The sequence below is a fragment of the Phacochoerus africanus genome, chromosome 10 (genome assembly GCF_016906955.1).
Source record: "Phacochoerus africanus isolate WHEZ1 chromosome 10, ROS_Pafr_v1, whole genome shotgun sequence".
Taxonomy (NCBI): domain Eukaryota; kingdom Metazoa; phylum Chordata; class Mammalia; order Artiodactyla; family Suidae; genus Phacochoerus; species Phacochoerus africanus.
In genome coordinates, this window is record NC_062553.1 from 99,890,928 (window position 1) to 99,908,165 (window position 17,238).

The window sequence follows — 17,238 nt, forward strand, 5'->3', positions numbered from 1 at the left end:
ATTTGACCAACATCACAAAGGGAAGAAGAAAGGCTTGCATGCACCTAGATACTTCCTCCATATGCATGCCTACACAGCTGGGACCACGGTGAAAATGCGGATGGCAGCATTCCTCTCCAACCCCCCCGGCCGAGGTAAAACGTGGTGATTGATTCAGGATGGTCTTTTTCAGTGTCATATTTGGCCTGCTGATATCATACGCATAGATGGATATTGGATATACTGACCTAAGATGACAGTGAGCATCAATGTACACATATACATTCTAGAATCAGTAGGGAGCTGCTGGGGGAAACAGTGTCTTAAGGCCCTGCCTCCACCTTCTGGGCTCCACCCTCCCCTCCTCCTCTGAAGACCTTGCCTAATCTGCTCCAGTTCTTTAGGGGAAGATCAGTTTTCACTTACAAACCTTTCCCCCACATGCGGGATTCAAATTCTCTGAACTCAAGAACTGTTAGGAGAGATATGTAAACCAGCACAGGACTTTCTAAAAATCAGAAATAAGGCTGCTTCTTAGCAAACTGCTTGGAGAAAAGTTTAGCATGAAAGAAAAGGGAATCACTGTACTCCTACTGCAATTGTAAAATTACCTTAAATAATTAAAGCAATTTTAAGTAAATTTATTCATTTGGACATGGGAGCCTAAATTATGTCTGTGGACAAAGAGCAGCGACCAGAAATAGATCCATTATAAATATATGAGTACAAAACCATGCACACATATATGCACCATTTTTACTTAGGTATTCTACTGTATGACGTAATAGTGTGACATTTATTATAACAAATAATTTCTGTAAGAATATTCTTTTAGATTTGTTAACCTAAATTGCACCAACTCTCTCAAAACTGGTTGATCCTTTAACAATGCCATGTGTATATTTACTGTGAGTGAACACCTCTTTTTCCAGGGCAGTCTTTTTCCCTTATGCTAATCTCAGCTCTATCCTGAAAATAATAAAGATAGTATGCTGGCTGTCCCGGGCTAGTCAGCTAGCTGACTCTCATCATTTTGATATTGCTGGCTTGCTGGTTGTAACTGTCATTATGTAAATAAATTTCTCATTTCATACCTTCTCTTTTAAGGCTCAGAAAATTAATTCCTCCATGAAACTCACCAGAAGCCCAAGAAATACCCTCTCCAGGGCTTGGTTCCCATAGCAGCTTCTGACATGTCTGTAAGAAGGCTTCTTATCATGTCTTAAATTATATTTGAGAAATTTCATGTACTCTGTCTTGTACATTAGAGTGAGTATAATACGTGCAGAGAGGAGTGATTTGATTTACTTCTAGTATTCTATTTTCTAGTAAGGCTAGCATCGTGCTGTGTGTGAGTTAGGTCATTTAAACATTCATTACATAACAACAGGTAATTTTATATTAGTTTTCAGGGCTTTTGATAAAAAGGCTTTCTTTTAATCTTTAGAACTATTACCCTCCTTCCACAGCTAAGAACACTGAGATTCTAAGAAGTTAAGCAACTTAATTTTAAAAGCTGATAAGTTGAAGTTCCTATCATGGTATGGTGGAAACAAATCCAACTAGAAACCATAAGGTTGTGGGTTCGATCCCTGGCCTTGCTCAGTGGGTTAAGGATCTGGTGTTGCGTGAGCTGTGGTGTAAGTTGTAGATGTGGCTTGAATGCTGTGTTACTGTGGCTGTGGTGCAGGCCTGCAGCTGTGGCTCCAGTTTGACCCTTAGCCTGGGAACCCCCATATGCTGCGGGTGTAGCCCTAAAAAGCCACACTAACACACAAAAAAAGCTGGTAAGTGTCTCCTGCTACAGCATCCATCTTAGAGATCATCCTTTTCCGTATTGTAGCTCAGTAATCTTACTCATATTTGTAATATTACTCTTTATTAAACTTTTAGAAGATTTTAAAAATAATAATTAATATACATATCACTTTTATGCCTGTTAGTAATTTAAAGCTGGTGTGAATTCTACCTATTTGATGTGATTTAAAGTGATACAGATGAATTTTGCTTTCTTTAAATTATTCTCTATTTTGAATTTTTATTTATTTTTTAAAAATTATTTTTGCTTTTTAAATCATCTTTTTTTATTACTCAGTGAATTTGTTACATTTATAGTTGTACAATGATCATCACAATCCAATTTTATAGGATTTCCATCCCACAACCTCAGCACATCCCCCTACACCCCGACTGTCTCCTTTGGAAACCATAAGTTTTTCAAAGTCTGTGAGTCAGTATCTGTTCTGCAAAGAAGTTCATTGTGTCCTTTTTTCAGATTTCGCTTGTCAGTGAAAGCATTTGATGTTGGTATCTCACTGTCTGACTGACTTCACTTAGCATAATAATATCTAGGTGCATCCATGTTGTTAAAAATTCTGGTATTCCGACCCTTTTAATGGCTGAGTAATATTCCACTGTATATATGTACCAAATCGTCTTTATTCACTCCTCTGTTGATGGACATTTAGGTTGTTTCCATGTCTTGGCTGTTGAAAACAGTGCTGCAATGAACACTGGAGTACATGCGTCTTTCTAAGTCATAGTTTTTTCTGGATAGATGCCCAGGAGTGGGACTGCTGGATCAAATGTTAGTTCTATTTTTAGTTTTCTGAGGAATCTCCATACTGTTTCCACAGTGGTTGTACCAATTTACAATCCCACCAACAGTGTACTAGGGTTCCTTTTTCTCCACACCCTCTCCAGCAATTATTTGTTTGCAGACTTTTTGATGATGACCATTTTGGCTGGTGTAAGGTGGTACCTCATAGTGGTTTTGATTTGCATTTCTCTAATAATGAGTGATGTTGAACATCTTTTCATGTGTTTTTTGGCCATCTGTATGTGTTCTTTGGATAATTGTTTAGATCTTCTGCCCATTTTCTGATGGGGTTATTATATATTTATTTTTTTGGTATTGAGCAGTAGGAGGTGTTTATAACTTTTGGAGATTAATCCCTTGTCAGTAGATTCATTTGCAAAAATTTTCTCCCACTCTGTGTGTTGTTTTTCATTTTGTTTAGGGTTTCCTTTGCTGTGCAGAAACTTTTAAATTTAATTAGGTCCCATGTGTTTATTTTTGTTTTTATTGTCATTACTCTAAGAGGTGGATCTGAGAAGATACTGCTTCATTTATGTCAGAGTGTTTGGCGTATGTTTTCCTCTAAGAGTTTTATCGTGTCTAGTCTTATATCTAGGTCTTTAATCCATTTTGAGTTTATTTTTGTGTATGGTGTTAGGAAGTGTTCTAATTTCATTCTTTTACATGTGGCTGTCCAGTTTTCCCAGCACCACTTATTGAACAGGCTGTCTTTTCTCCATTGTATATTCTTTTTTTTTTTTTTTTTAATCTTTTTGCCTTTTCTAGGGCTGCTCCCATGGCATATAGACGTTCCCAGGCTAGGGGTCAAAACGGAGCTGGAGCCACTGGCCTATGCCAGAGCCACAGCAACGCGAGATCTGAGCCACGTCAGCAACCCACACCACAGCTCACGGCAATGCCGGATCCTTAACCCACGGAGCAAGGCCAGGGACCGAACCCACAACCTCATGGTTCCTAGTTGGATTTGTTAACCACTGCGCCACAACAGGAACTCCGTCCATTGTATATTCTTGCCTCCTTTGTCATAGATTACTTGGCTGTAGGTGTGTGGGTTTAATTCTGGGCTTTCTATCCTGTTCCACTGATCTATATTTCTGTCTTTGTGCCAGTATCATACTGTTTTGATGACTGTTGCTTTGTAGTATAATCTGAAGTCAGGGAACCTGATTCCTCTAGCTCCATTTTTCTTTTTAGGATGGCTTTGGCTATTCTGAGTCTTTTGTGATTCCAAACAAACTTTAAAATATTTTGTTCGAGTTCTTGAAAAATGTCCTTGGTAATTTGATAGGGATTACATTGAATCTGTTGATTGCCTTGGGTAGTATAGTCATTTTGATAATATTGACTCTTCCAATCCAAGAGCATGGTATGTCTTTCTATCCGTTTGTGTCATCTTTGATTTCTTTCATCAGTGTCTTATAGTTTTCAGAGTACAGGTCTTTTGTCTCTTTAGGTAGGTTTACTCCTAGGTATTTAATTCTTTTGCATTTGATGGTGAATGGGATTGCTTCCCTAATTTCTCTTTCTGATCTTTCATTGTAGTATATAGAAATGCAGTCAATTTCTGTGTATTAATTTTGTATCCTTCCACTTTGCTAAATTCATGGATGAGCTCTAACAGTTTTCTGATAGAGTCTTTAGGATTCTCTAGGTATAGTATCATGTCATCTGCAAATAATGATAGTTTTCCTTCTTCCTTTCCAATTTGGATTCCTTTTATCTCTTTTACTTCTCTGATTTCTGTTGCTAGGACTTCCAAAAAATATCTTTTTGGCTTGAAAATCAAAACTGAGATTTCTGTCTCCAGATGACAACAATTAAAAAACATTAACTATACTAGCAAAAGTAGTAGCCAGGATTGTGGCTGATGTTATGGAAGTTGACAGAAAGAACCACCAAACAAATGAGGATAGGGGTGGCATCCCCAGGGATGTGTGGACATAACTTGAAAGAACTATGGGAAAACCCAGAGAATTCATTTCTCCAAAGATTCCAGTGACCCTGTCATTTCAAGGGACCACAGACCATTGCTTAGAACTGTAAGAAACTTTACTTGTCTTTAGTTGGCAGGTTTCCTTAAGAGTGAAAACATTAGGAGGTATGGTGTGTGTGTGTCTGTGTGTGTGTTCTGAGAATAAGAGAGGTAAACACATTATTAAATAAGAAAAGTGGAAATTATGTCCTAACAGAAGGCTTTTGCTTCATACAATGTGAACTGATAGGGCAAAAATAAAGCTTTGTAGTCAAAACAGTCAGTGCTCAGTTTTGGATGAGGCTAGAGGAAACTGAAGTCAGCTCTGCACAGAAGGTAACAGACGTGTGAATCATGAAGAGTAAATATAAGAGAGAAAGAAAACAAAACAAAACAAAACAAAAAAACACCAAAAACCAAAAAGCCACAGTGCCGTTAGCTTCATTGTCTGTAATTTTCTCCTAGCTAGTCTTTGCTCGCGTCTGTCAGCTCTGAAGAGGTCTATTTTGAAATGTAGTCTGCAAAGCCTGTTAAGTAGGACTAGTTCAGAGAAGTTCCCAGGAATGACGAAAGACTGAAAACATGAGAGTTATGGGGCCCCACCCCAGAATTGCTGGGTTGTAGAAACATCTAGGAAACCAAAGCATGCCAGATGTAGACTCTACCTATTGAATGACTTCTTGGTTTTGGTCAGTCCATGTTGTGCATAATACTTTATAGAGAACATTAAATTACATTAAGCCAAGACTCCCCAGAAATCATAAATTTATGGGAGGAAAAGGAAAATAAAGAAAACAAACAATCAAAAGACTTTCAGAAGCCAGAAATGAGAAAAAAGGGGAAATAAAACAAAAAGGGAAAAGAATAATGTAATGTAATGTCAGGTAAAGGTTGATGCCACAATTATTTACTCAGAGGCTACTAGGAAACCCTTTAAGGGTTTTTTTTTTGGTTATTGTTGGCTTTGAGCAGTTTGAGAAATAATTGTGATTGACTGTTATTTTATGAGAAAAATTATTACATCCATATAAATAACAATCTATTCAATTTTATTCCAATAGATCAAAATAAAACCCAATTAAAATCACCAACAGGTAGGTGGAAAACTGACATAGACATAAAACATAGTTCTATGATCCCAAGATTTCTTCAGTTGAATTCGCAAAGTATCAGGTGGGTATTTAAAAGGCACATGTTGACTAAATTAGAACCACAACATTTTACTAGGTAGCCAAATAAACTACTTTGCAATATTTGTTGAATGAATTAAATTAGTTCTGTGTCATTTAACTCAAAATTTTGTATCTTTAACCTGAGTTTTCTTGGGTCTCATTAGAAAATTCACCATTCCTTTTTCTATATAACATATTTTTGCTAAGGAACCAAAACCTATTTAAACTAAATTCAACTGCATTAAAAAAAACTGAGATTGAAATACGTTTTTTAGCATTATTTCTGCAAGTATAAATACGTAAGTAACACACTTTTAGAAGTCTTCAGTAGCAACTATTTTTAAGGGGTATGATAAGATTTGATTTTGAGTAAATTAGATCTTGTAACTTCAAAACTGAAATAGGTTTGGCATTTTCCCATCACTGGCAACTGCCCATGTTATTAAATAAGAAACCTGAGAACTATATTTTCCATGAAATTTATGAAATGCCCACAAGTGGCATTAAATGATTCTTGGCATGTCTATGCAGTCTTGAGTTCTTTTGCCTGAAATGCTATCCACAAACAAATGATGCCAATTTGCCTATATGCACTTCAACCCCCAGTCTCACTTTTTTCCCTTCAAGAACATGTACTTGAGATCAGTCCCAAGGAGGTTTCCATAATGGTCATATTTCAAAAAATATATATACCATACACTACATATGTGTGTGTTTTAATATAATCCAAATTCTCCTTTCCATGGAGTAGTACTAGCAAATTATATTATTCTAGGTCACTGAATATTTTCTTTTTTTTTTGTCTTTTTTTTTTGTTGTTGTTGTTGCTATTTCTTGGGCCGCTCCCGCGGCATATGGAGGTTCCCAGGCTAGGGGTCGAATCGGAGCTGTAGCCACCCGCCTATGCCAGAGCCACAGCAACGCAGGATCCGAGCTGCGTCTGTGACCTACACCACAGCTTAAGGCAACGCCGGATCCTTAACCCACTGAGCGAGGGCAGGGACCGAACCCGCAACCTCATGGTTCCTAGTCGGATTCTCCAACCACTGCGCCACGACGGGAACTCCTGAATATTTTCCATAACTGATAAGGCTCTGCTGTTTCTATCTGCTTCTATGGAAAACATAAGTGATTTTAAATAACATTTATTTTAAAACATTCACTTTGTCTATTATGTGCCTAAGAAACAAGATGCAATCCCTACTCTAAAGTTCATACTCTTGTTGGGAGACAGTAAATAGGTCATTAAAATGCAGTAGAACAAGAATGGTGACAGAAGTATGAATGAATCAATATAAGAGTTCAGAAGAGAAGTGTCTAATCCAGTGTTAGAGAATAAAAGATGCTTAATGTTCACTGAAATATCTGAAACCACAGTAAGAATATTGAAAATTTAAATTATGATTTGTCAATATATGTTAGAACAAGGTTAAATTCACCAATTAACTAGATGACTTTGAGGAATTTTCTCATCTTTGACACCTTTATTTTTAAAATAGCACCAGCAGTATCTACTACAAAGTATTTTGCTAAATATTAAGTGCTAGGCCTTTTGCTTATAAGAAATTCTATATTTCTTCTCAAATTTGTATTCATGTAGAAGTAATAGAAATTAACCTTACATATATCCTTAAATATCAGGGAAACAATATAAATATTATGAGACCCAAGACAAACTGTTTTATTTATCTTTTAGTGATCTTATATTGAATGAATCTGTCTTTAAAAAGTAAATGAGGAGTTCCTGTCATGGCTTGGCGGTCAACGAACCTGACCGACTAGTAACTATGAGGTCCTGTGTTCAATCCCTGGCCTTGCTCAGTGGGTTAAGGATCTGGCATTGTCATGAGCTGTGGTGTAGGTAGCAGATTGGCTCAGATACAGCATTGCTGTGGCTTTGGTATAGACTGGCAGCTGTAGCTCCAATTGGACCCCTAGCCTGGGAACCTCCATATGCCGCAGGTGTGGCCCTAAAAAGAGCCCCCCCAAAATTAAATGTCTCAGAAAAATATCAGGGATAACACTGTATCTCAAGTCGATGTTTACTTGAATGTTATTTTTTTAAAGGTATTTCAACTTACTTCATTAGGATTCAAGGAAGTCAACATGCTAACAAACTAGGAAACATATTTTGGCAAAACACGGAGATCATTTCCTAAATACTACTGAATATTATAAATAAGTATTTTCTTATTTCTTGAATGTTATTATTCTTAAACTATTCATAACAGCATTTTTGAAAATATACTCTAGGTTCATTAATTTCTCAAAAAATTATGGAATCAATAGTTTAGGATTCAAAGAGACCTTCTGTTTAAGAAGACGGATCACTTTGTTATTTAACGTAAGATTTGCTAAGAAAAAAAATTTTAAGCTCACACATATGAAGATTTTGTAAGCAAATATTGCCTAGGATATCTTAGGTACAGAAAGAGGTGTAAAGTATGGGCAGACATGGTCCCTGCCCTCCTGGAATTGGTGTGTATATGGCGGAGTGCCAAAGGCAGAACATAGGTAATAAAGAGGTAGTGAGATCATTGGACATGGATTAAATACAGAACTAAACAGACACATGACTGTTGATTTTCTCAGGGAAATCTTGTTCATTTCTGCTTCTATACTTGCCCCTCTCTAATCCATTTTCTACACGTTGGTCACAAGGTCCTTTAAAAATATTTATTGTGTCATGCAAACTTCTTGTGAAAAATCCTATGATCAAATGGATTCAATGAATCCTTTCACTGAACTTGGGAAAAAGACTAAAATCAGTGCTTTGTTCTATAAGCCGTTTCATAATGTGGGCTCTGCTTATTTCTCCAGTCTTGTTTATAAAAACTTTTTTCCCTCTTATTAGGCTTGAGCTCACATAACTGTCCATTCTTCATAGGTCAAGACTGATTCTGCCTCAGGTGTTTACATTATTATTCCTCCTGCTTTTTTAATCTGAAATTTAAACATTTTCTCATGTAATTAAATACTTTTAACAATATGAATTTTAAGATATATGTGGTAATTTATCACATTTTAAAGTAATCATTGAGGGGGCACCTTTAGTATCTGTCACCTAGAGAATAGTCTCCTTATGATAAATTTCCCTTTATCAATTTTCCATTGCTTTCAAGTCATAATTTGCATGGAGTTGTTTCTACTCTAAGGGCCTAAGGGCAGTGCCTACTGGTTTTAAACTAAGCAAGATATCTCTGTCACCTGGCCACAAAATTGTTCAAGGAGGACATCTGAATGTTCTGAGTCAATATATGGTAGGCATAGAAATACTGTTCTGGGGACCACCTTACAAAAGTAAAGAACAGGAGTGCCTGCTATGGCACAATGGGATCTGCAGCATTTCTAGAGCACTGGGAAGCAGGGGTGATGCCCAGCCAGGCAGAGTGGGTTCAGGATCCTGCATTGCCCAGAGGTGTGGCATAGGTTGTAACTAGAACTCAGATCTAATCTCTGGCCCAGGAACTCCATATGTTGCAAAGCAGCCAAAAGAGAAAAAAAAAAAAAAAGAAAGAAAAGAAAGTAAAGAACAGAATCTGAAGGCAAAGAAAGGTTGAATTCAGAATGGCCATCATTAATAAGAACACAAATAACAAATGCTGGAGAAGGTGTGGAGAAAAGGGAACTCTCCTATACTGTTGGTGGGAATGTAAATTGGTACAACCACTATGGAAAATAGTATAGAGGTACCTCAGAAAACTAAATAGAGAACTACCATACTCTTGGGCATATATGTGGACAAAACTTTCTTAGAAAAAGACACATGCACCTGCATGTTCACTGCAGCACTATTCACAGTAGCCAAGACATGGTAACAAGATGAATGGATTAAGATGTGGTATATATACACAATGGAATACTACTCAGCCATAAAAAGAACAAAACAATGCCATTTACACCAACATGGATGGAATGAGAGACTCTCATACTAAGTGAAGTAAGTCAGAAAGAGAAAGAAAAATACCATATGATATCCCTATATCTGGAATCTAATATATGGCACAAATGAACCTTTCCACAGAAAAGAAAAATCATGGACATGGAGAACAGACTTGTGGTTGCCAAGGAGGAGGGGGTGGGAGTGGGATGAACTGGGAATCTGGGGTTAATAGATGCAAACTATTGCATTTGCAATGGATAAGCAATGAGATCCTGCTGTATAGCACTGGGAATTGTCACTTGTGATGGAGCATGATGGAGGATAATGTAAGAAAAAGAATGATATATATGTATGTGTGACTGGGTCACTTTGCTGTGCAGCAGAAATTGAGAGAATATTGCAAATCAACCATAATAAAAAATTTTTTTAAATGTGGCAATGAGTATCTCAGCAATCTATTTGTCTTCACATCTGATGTAAGATAAAAGAAAATATGTATTGTTCTCTGCCCCTGGTTCCTGGCACAGTGCTCCTAAAACTACTCTAATTTCCTAGGTCATAAGAGTACTTCTAAGTTTTGGTCTTTGATGCTGACTCCTGACACAGGGCTCCTGAAATCCTTTCACTTCCTGGATGATAGGAGGTCTTTTTGTTCTAATGAGATGATTCCTGGTGGGCTCCTGGATGAGGGATGGATACCAGACAACCAAGCCATGATTAGAAGCTTAGACTTTTTCTCCCTGCCCTTCATTCTCTTGAGAAGAGAAGAGGGCTGAAAATGGAGTTCATGATTTATCATGCCTATGTGATGAAACTTCCATAAAAATCCCAATGGGATGGTGTTTAAAGAGCTGCTAGGCTTAGAACACATCTACATATCAAGGGGGTGACACACTCCAATTGTGATTTGAGTTTTAAAAAGTGGGAAGAATGACAGGAAACCGAACCTATTTGAGGATAGATTAACTCCCACTGGTTTCAAAATTAAGCATATTTAAGTGATTATGAATGAATGGAAATTAGTCCTAAAATATTGGGAAATAATAAAAAAATATATATGTAGCCTAGATATCTAACACATGTGAGCCAACAATTTCCCCAAAGCCAAAAACAATCCTTGGAATGATCAACTTGCAGAATTTACTTGTTTCTTCTTAGCACATTTAATTTGACTGTTCTGCATTTTGTTTCATAATAATATGGTATAAGAAATATTTTATTTGTTTGGGCCCTAGGCCTGCTTTGAAAACCAAAAGAGAACCGTCTAATTAAAACTACGTGGTTAAATATACAAGTATTTTGGCAAACTGGTCATTTGGAAGATTGACTGTTTGGTGAAGTGACTTTTAAAGAACTGGCTTTGGGCAAAATGACCTAGACACAGACTTAGTGGGTTGGTTTTGACTTAGATTATGTGAGCAGCCTTTGTTTATGAGGAACTTGCTAAGGAGTTATTCTTTCTGTCCACAAAAGACCAAGAAATGGGTATGAAGTAAAGAATGCAAATTTTAATTGGACATTAAGAGTGCGAGTAAATATTACGAAGGATTGGCAAATTGTTCCTTGAACATCTGGTGTTTCTTTGAATTATGTGTCTTATCTCTAAAATTCAAATAAATTTCATCTTCTAATCTACATATATCTATGCTGATTTTGATGAGAAGATATCTTATATACAATAATTAGATGAGTTGAAACATTTATTATTTGGTATTTTGTTAGCAAATACTTGATTAAAATTGACACTTCAGGAGGACACCTAAGATTTGTTTTGTGGCTTCCTCTTGGCACATATATATAAATATCCTATATCTATGTTTAAATACCCAGAGTAGGAGACATTAGCCATCCATACCTCTTAATCATTAGGTAGTTAGAAATCTGAGGGAGCCAGATTTTCTATGAATATTTTCATGCTTATTAAATCACAGGGGCAAAATTGAGACAATTTTGAACTTATTTCTTTTGCTGTCATTCATTAAATCATTCAGTTGCAGTTAAAACTACAGAACTGTTTTTCACTCGTAAATGCATCTATAGCATGCTGAAGACTTCTTAAATGTACATGTTCTTTTCCTTATATTACATATCGTCTGTTCCATTAAAATATATTTAGATTTATATGATTGTTATCCTTAACATAGCCTGATTATTTATTTGAACTTCACTGTGACAAATGCAGTGGGTCTACAAAGTGATTTTAACCAATCCTACCTACTTTGTGGAATGGCAAATGAGCTGAGTTAGACCACAAATTGCTGGACTGGATTTGAAAATTGGCAAGAATGTTACTTCTGACTGGCCTCAGTAGTATCACATTTCAGTTTACCACTGAAACAGCAAACAAGTAGTGCAAAGGTTGCATGAAATGAGGATACAAATAATTGACTGGAAATGACTGTGCAAGACCACCCTCCATTTCTTAAGGTGACATACTTATGGTTTATGAATTGGCAACCCATAGGTACTGAGAATCCTGCCCAGTGATAACAGCCAAGAAATGAATGTGTTTCATCCATTAATTTGGGACCAGGGCCACCTTAGCACTCAGCTCCCTTCTTACCAATATGTAAGGCAATTCTTTCTATGTCACAGGTACTGTTCAATTTTTTACTGCTGCCTTAGGCTTAGCATGGACTTACCATAGAGATTCAGCATAATTATTGGCAATCCTGGGTAAGCAGGCTCATTGTGGGGCAAAAATATACACAATATATAAATTAAATCTATTTCCTGACAAAAATCTAACTATGTAGAAGTATTCTATGTGCTAAAAACTTACTCCAGTTAACCAGAAGACTCATCCATCATTTTCATAAAAATTGGCCGAATCCTAAATAATATAAGTCAGATTAAACAGGTAGATAACTCCCAAGATACCAATAAATTACTTTATGTGGCACACAATAAGCAATTACTACATGTAAGCTGGATGTAGATTTAACAGGTAGATAACAGGTAGATAACTCCCAAGATACCAATAAATTACTTTATGTGGCACACAATAAGCAATTACTACATGTAAACTGGATGAATTGTATCTCCTGTGTGACTTTACTTCAGGAAGAAAGTGTTCAAATATGTTTTAAGAAATAAAATAGTGTATTTGCTTTAAATTGCAGTACATTCTTCTTACAAAAAGTAAAGGATCTTTTGGACCCTTAGTCTAACAAGGATTGTCAGACTGTTATTATTAGGAACTCCCTGCTGCCATCCAGGAATTCTATAGGGCCCAGAGTGAAAACCTTATTTCTTAAAATACAGTCATCCTCGGTATCCATGGAGAATTCATCCCAGGACCAACTTCAACTTTCAAAATTCATGGATGCTCAAGTGCCTTATATAAAACAGTGTAATATTTACATATAAGTGACACACATCCTACTGGATACTTTAAGTCATCTCAAGGTCAATCATCATACCTAATATAATGTAAATGCTATGTCAATAGTTGCCAGCGCACATCAAATTCAAGTTTTGCTTTTTGGAAATTTCTGGAATATTTTCTCTGAATATTTTCAATCCAGAATGGTTGCCTGAATCCAAGAACGTAGAACCTGCGGATACAGAGGGATGACTGTACTCTTCTATCTCTCTTTTCTCTTCCTCTATCTTTTTGTCTCTGTCTCTAGATGTCTTTGTCTCTCTCAAACATTCAATGTACATATCTTTGTAGGAAATTAGGTTTTGATCTCCAATTAATGCAGATAATTTTGGATGACAATCTTCTTTTATAGAGCTTCTGTAATTCATTAAAATTTTATCAACAAACCTGCTTCTGTTCTCTCTGTGTGTGTATCTATGCATTAATCTGTTCATTTATCAGTACTGCTTATTCTAGATATCATTAAGAATCAGTTTAGTGGTTGAGTACGATGTGTATTTTCTTTTGTCAACTAAGATAATTCACTCACTTCCTGTATTTCATTTGTCATTTATTTGTTTTGGGATAGAAAGTTATTAAATAGATACCTATTTATTACTGGGAAATCAATTGGGCCAATTTAGGATATTATGGATTCCTCTTGGAGGATAGGATCATAAAATTTAATTATTTTATTCTTTAAAATTAATTGTATCTGTGTAGTATAAATGGGATCATTCTATAAGAAAATAATTTATAATTTCATTCCTTAGGTACATTTTAATAAATACTAAAATAATGAATTTTATAACCATGAATCCTGAAGTATAATTTTTAAAGAAATGTAATAAGAACTCCTTGCATTATTCTACCAGATTAACCAATTTTCTTAGTAGCAAAGAAATCTGCAGATTTAAAAAAAAATTCCATCAAGTGAAATAATTTAGTAAAGAAAGTAAAAGTGGAAAATGTTTTCATTTCTCAAAAAACTGAAATATAAGCTATATTTATATGTGGAAACAAACCCTCTGTTTAGGCTACTTTATTCTGTAGACTAGAAAATAATTCAGTAGCAGTAATGCAAGAGCTTGCTTACTGCATTAAAACACGGAGATTAACCAAGCACTGGTTAACAATCAGCTTGATAATTCGCAATCACATTCTTCCTGAACATTCTAAACTTTGATCCTATCAAGATTTTTTATATTCATTTCAGAATCAACGTATTAAAGACCGGGGCTTAAATTATCCATTAACGGCTTTCTGGTCAATGGTACGGAAATACAACACTCTTGTATCTTCACTTTCACTCATCGCCATGCAATATATTCCTATTTTCAGTGTTATAATGGCTTAAGCCATTTTGAGTAGTGTTTTTCTTTAAAAACAGCTATTTTCCAGAGTTATACTAGCAAGTGACAGAAATCCAAGCCAATGGCTCAACTGAAAAAAAGGAAACTTTATTGCCTCTGATAACTAAACCGTGAAGAAGAATGCAATAGCTGAACCCAGTCTCAGCCTCAGATTTCTTCTCTTTCTCTGTTTTTAACTGCAAGTCCTCTTCCATCTCTTGGGACCCTGTTTTCACCAACATGTCACTTTATTCCAGATTTGCTTGACAATCTTTGTGGTTCTGGAGAGTCTGACTTCCCCAGACTCAAATTTAACAATGTAGGGAGCCACCGACTATACTGTTAACCTGTTGTATCACTGGCCTTTTATAGGTAAAATTGTTTTTCCTTTTTTAGTTGAGATATAATTCATATACAAAAAAAAAATCACCTCAACTGTACAAATTCAGTGCTTTCTGGTATACTCACAAAGTTGTACAACCATTACCATTGATAATTTCAGAACATTCAATTGAAAAGAAATCTTTAACGCATTAGCAGTCATTCTCCATTCCCCTGCTTCTCTCAGGTCCTGGAAATCACGAATTCCCTTCTGTTTCCATGGATTTATCCACTCTGAAATTTGATATAAGTGGAATCCTACAACATGAGATCTTTTGTGTCTGGTATCTTTAACTTAGCATAATGTTTTCATCCATGTTGCACCATGCATTTATGCTTCATTTCTTTTTATGGCTAAATAGTATTCTATTGCATGTCCTTTTGTTTATCTGTTCATTAGCTACTAAATATTTGAGTTTTTTTCTTTTTGGGTATTATGACTAATATTGCTATGAATATTTGTGTACAAGCTTTTAAGTGAACAGGCTTTCATTTATTTTGAGTACATACTAAAAAGTCAAATGCTGGATCACATAGTAACTCTATGTCTAACTTTTGAGGAATTGCCAAAGTGTTTTCCAAATCTGCTGCACTATTTTACATTCCCACTGGCAATGCATGAGGGTTCTAATTTCTCCATATCCTCACTAACATATGTTACTGTCCATCTTTTTGATTTCAGCTATCCCAAAAAGTGTGAAATGGTATCTCATTGTGGTTTTGATTTGCATTTCCCTATGGCTAGTGATATTGAGTTTTTTTTTTTCATGTGCTTGTTGGCCATCGTATATATCTTCTTTGGAGAAAATATCTGTTTTTACCCTTTGCACATTTTTATTGGCTTATTTGTATTTTTATTATTGAGTTGTATGGATATTTATGTATGAAACTTGTCCCTTATTAGATGTTTGGTTTGCAAATGTTCCATGTGCACTTGAGAAGAACATGCATTTTACTGTTGTTGCATAGACTGTTGTATAGATAGCTTTAGTTGTTCTATCAGTCCTCTACAGTATTGATGTTTCCAAATACTACTGCTGAATCATCTATTCCTCTGCTTAATTCTGTTAGATTTTGTTTCATGCTTTTTTGGGCCTCTCTTGTCAGGTACATCTGTATTTATAATAGGACTTCTTGATGGAGTGACTATTTTATTTTTATAAAATATCTATCTTTGCCTCTAATAACAATTTATCATAAAGTTTTTTTTCTGAGATTAGTATAGCCACTCCATCTCTCTTTTATTGACTTTTTACATGATACATTTTCCTATCCTTTTATTTCCAAGCTATTTGTGTCTTTGAATTTAAAATGTATCTCTCACAGACAGCATGTGGTCGAACAATTTTTAAATATACTCTGCCAATAAATTTCTGCCTTTCGATTAGAGATTATACTTTATTTATAACTAATGTAATTACCGTAATTACTAATTAGGTAGAATATATGTGTGTTATTTTGCTATTTTTAGGGTTTTTTTTAATCCTATATTCTTCCTTTATTAGATAAATTTTCTCTAGCGTACAATTTTGATTATGTCGTTTCCCAGTGTTATGGCCTAAATGTTTGAATCTCTCCAAAATTCATATGTTGAAATCCAAATGTCCAATATAATCATATTATCAGCTGGTGCCTTTGGGAGATGCCTAAGCACCTAATGAATAGGATGAGTGCTCTTATAAAAGTGACTCCACAGATCTGCCAAGCCCCTTCTGCCTAGTGAGGATACAATGAGAAGTCTGCAACTGGGAGAAGGTCTTCACCTGATCATGCTGGCACCCTGACCTCAAACTTTCAGCCTCCAGAACTGTGAGAAGTATGTTTTTGTTGTTTATAAGCTACCAAATCTGTGTTGTTGTTGTTTTTAAACAGCAGCAGCCCTAATATATTATGACACTCAAACTGGATATCTTTCTTCTTTTTTTTTCTTTTTCTTTTGCTTTTTAGGGCTGCACCAGCGGCATATAGAAGTTCCCAGGTTAGGGGTCAAATCAGAGCTACAGCTGCTGGCCTATACCACAGCCACAGGGATCTGAGCCACACCTATGACCTACACCACAGCTCATGGCAACATCGGATCCTTAACCCACTGAGCCAGGGATTGAGCCTGCATCCTCATGAATACTAGTTGGGTTCGTTAACTGCTGAGCCACAATGGGAACTCCCAAACTGGATAATTTCAATGGATCTGCCTTTATGATTCTGTTTATTTACATTCTCAATTTGGTGAGACACTGTTCCTTTATTTTCCTTCAATTCTTTAGACATACTTTTCTTTGGAAATTAAGTATGTTTAAAGTTATGACCTAACATCTTTGTGCACAGATCCAATGTCCTGGTTTCCTTAGGTACATTTTCTATTAACTTGTCATTTATTTTTCTTGTGTAGAGTCCATATTTGTCTTATGATTTTTGTTTGAAATTTGGACATTTCAAATAATATAATGTGATAGCACTGGAAATTAAATTTCCTCCCATCTGCAGAGTTTATTGTGTGGCTGCTTGTTGTTGTTATTATCTGTTCAGTGATTTTCCT

At 35.7% G+C, this 17,238-nt stretch overlaps 1 pseudogene; it reads left to right on the top strand.

Annotated features, from left to right (window-relative positions):
• Positions 1-94: 94 nt before the first annotated feature.
• LOC125137472 (protein mago nashi homolog) overlaps positions 95-17,238 on the top strand; it is a 72,858-nt pseudogene continuing 55,714 nt past the window's right edge.